The sequence below is a fragment of the Cenococcum geophilum genome (genome assembly GCF_001692895.1).
Source record: "Cenococcum geophilum 1.58 unplaced genomic scaffold K441scaffold_15, whole genome shotgun sequence".
Classification (NCBI taxonomy): domain Eukaryota; kingdom Fungi; phylum Ascomycota; class Dothideomycetes; order Gloniales; family Gloniaceae; genus Cenococcum; species Cenococcum geophilum.
The window spans coordinates 2,302,328-2,305,864 of record NW_027137573.1 but is presented as its reverse complement, the minus strand read 5'-3'; positions in this window follow the sequence as shown (position 1 = coordinate 2,305,864).

Here is a 3,537-nt window from a genome sequence, read left to right as displayed (position 1 = left end):
TAAACACTTAGCTTTAAAGCTTTTTAATAAACTAAAAATAAAAATAATATATATATATAATAGTTATTTATAATTAGTACAAAACTCTAACTATTTTAATCTAAGTTTTGAAATATAATCTAGCGCCTATAATGGCTCGCATAAACGCCTCTAAGGTAAAGCTTATAGATTGCTATCCCTTACACTAATATACTAAGCTAAGGAGAAGAAGAAGAAAAAGGAGAAGGTTGTTAGAGGTAGTATTATAGCTCGAATAAATGCCTCTAAGGTGAAGCTTAAACAAATGCTATATTACAAAGATACTAAGCTAAAAAAAGGAAAAGGGGTGTTTAAAGCTTTTATAGAGCTTTTATAAAGCTTTAGTAAAGCTCTATACAGAGCTCTATATAAGCCTCCCTTTAAGCTTTATTTTATAGAGCTCTTATAAAGCTCTATAGCTCTATATAAAGGGCTGGCAGTATAGGCGTAGGCGTAGGCATAAGCGTTTAGCGTTAGTGTTTACTACGCGGCTTAGCGGTATAAAGGTAGAATTAGGGCCTCTTTAGCGACGAATTCCTTTTAATGTCGCGCGCGTATAGAAGCTGAAGATCTTATAACTTATAAAGGAGGCTTTTCTCTATAATTTGGTATAATTTTTATGTCGACAGGTATTATAGAAGGGTAGATCAATTTCGTCAAAGTTAATAAGGTCTTCTTATATAAATAGTATTTAGGTTTTCCTACAAATCTCGCCAAAGTCTCTTAGACTAAGAAAACGATTACCGTCCTAAATCAGCTTAGCGGACGGTACGGATATTTCTATATCTGCAATCAATTTCTTAGTCTAAGCTTTTAACGTAAATTCTAATATAGACAAATTGTTACTATAACGCTACTATATATATCGACCTAAACGGACTTCCTTACTACTATTATACTACTATCTATCGACCCAGATCGTATTTACGTACTTTATCTTAATTGTTTCTTAACTTATCTAGTGTATATAGTAAGGCTCTAGAGCCTCTTACAATACTACAGAGTTCTTATTCCTAATTGTCCGTTTAATAATATAGTAGGAACGTGCACATTTATAAAAGCTTTTAACTTATATACTACTAGTTATCTCTATTCTTATCTTATACGTGTGTAAAATTTAATTATATAACACTGTAAATTAATCCCCCTCTTGCTAGCCTTAAATAGTTATAGCATAGCATTTATTATACACTATCGTAACTCTACTTTACAGCCTTCCGTAGTAGATACGACTAAAGTCATTATCTACTATTCCACTCCTATTAATTCTATAACTACACTATTAGGTAACTTAATCGTCTAGAATCTCTAAATAATCTACACAACTACGTAGGCGGCTTCTATAAGCGCAAAATCAACTATAAAAAAAGTACAAATTAATATTAAGAAGTGATTCCAGCTTAACTAATAGTAAAGAGCGCTTACTTCCTAGATATATCCTTAGACCACTATTACATAATAAATAACCCCATTTCGCGTTGGTTTTGTTATAGTTTAGAGGTATATCTTTATCCTATCTTTTGGGATGATAAAGCTTAGCGTCTATCCTGTAAAGGTTAGGTTGTCTATATATTATATAAATACTATATGCTATAGTTGTTCCCTTAAAAATTAAAACGGGAGAAGTTCTATTAGGGCCGCCACCTATAGGTAATATAGCAGTTCTTAGAGCTATATAGGTGTTTATAGGAATAAAAGGATAGAGTTAAAGAGCTGCGTTCTCTAGTGATATTCTATAAATCAACGATTAGGGAACTTACTCTCTTTTAAGATATTCTAAAGATATTCTATATTCCAGAGGTCTGTGCGGCATAACTCTATACTACTATTATACGCAGCAGCTATTTCTACTCTTAGTTTAGTAAGAACATTTAGATGTTAGACGAGGAGGAAGCTATATAAAAGATTAGGAGTAGAAAAGGCGAAGCACTACGCCGTATTGGGAGTACACTTATAATATCTACAAGAGAAGGTAGGCCGTAGTGTCTTTTTTTATAATTAGAATGTTAATTATCTAACCCCTTAATACTATACGGTTAGGGGTATTCTGGGCAAGGGAGTTTAAAAAGATATATTTTTGCCCCTTATCCTCTTATATATCTTGCAAGAGGTTATAATCTATAATCTAGTCCGTAAAATAATAGACTTTATTATAAGCGTCCTAGAACTTTTTTCCTTTAATAAGCTAATAGAGATCTAGGAGCTAAAACCTCTTTATAATATACGCCTATGCTATATTAAAGGTATTAGCAAATATCCGCTCCCTAGTCAATTCTAGAGCTTTTAGGCTTTTTACTAACTCTTTAAAAAGAAACTTAGTTATTATATTTAGGGCTAGACGGAAAAATAAAGGTTATAAGTTAATAACGCTGTCTTTTTAAGAGATAATATTAATAAGGTTATTAATAGCTTTTTAAAATACTTCTAGGTTGTTGTACTGCTTATAATAAAACTACGGCTTTAGTAATTCTCGTAAACGCTTTTATAATGTGCCTTTCTAAGTAAAAATACCATCCCCAAATATAGGGAATGTAATCTGTTGCCGCGCTCCTATACCCTAGTCTAAATAAAATTAGCAGCGGGTAGGTAAGAAATAATTTTAAGACTTTATATAGACCTTTAAAGTTAGTAAATAGGATAGCCTTAAGGTTAGCTAGGTCTATAGTGCCAAACGCTTATATACTAAGGAAGACTTGCTTAAGCATATTTCCTATTTAGCGGAAATGGAAAAGGAACAGTTCCATTAATTAAGACTCTATATTAGCTCTAAAGACTTGCTCCAGGCGGTCAATACTTAATAGCCTTTAGTTTTAAAGTCTTAGAGGTGGAAGACACCTATAGCGCTCGCTAATAGCCCTATCGGCCTTTAGTCTAGTTAGTAGGTTATCCTTTAGCAAATAGCTAGATAATTAATAGCTTTACCTAGCAATCTCTATACTTAATAATGAAATTATAGATATATAGGGCAACTATATAACTTAATACCGCTAGGGGAAGGTAGATATGCTTTATTTCGGCATAGCGCACTTTAAAGATTAGATATATACCGTTTAGTTTTCTAAAGCTGCTATATAGAGGGCTATTAAATTATAGGTTATAAAATAACTAACAGATAAAGGGAGTCTAGTATGTTCCTAAGGTAGCTATATATATCTCTAGCCGAAGAAACCATAGCTAAAGTTAAAGCGCCTTAATAAGGGTCTAGGCACTTAAATATATGGCATAAATACTAAGCGAAGGCGGAGCGCGTAAGACTAGCTGGAAGAATATACTTAGGTTTTTCCCCTACTAGGGCTTTTTCCTATATATAAAAGGTAGAAGTTTATACCTAAAAGAGGGACTAAATTAGGCAATAAATATAATTAATAATAATAATTTTTTATTTATTTATATACCCTTACCACTAAGCCAATTTAGGGTATAATAAAAAATCTATATATTTTTATCCCTTTAACCGCTAGCGTCTAACGCCAAGGCTGTACGGACAGCTATACTATAATAGTAGCTATATAGAAGAGT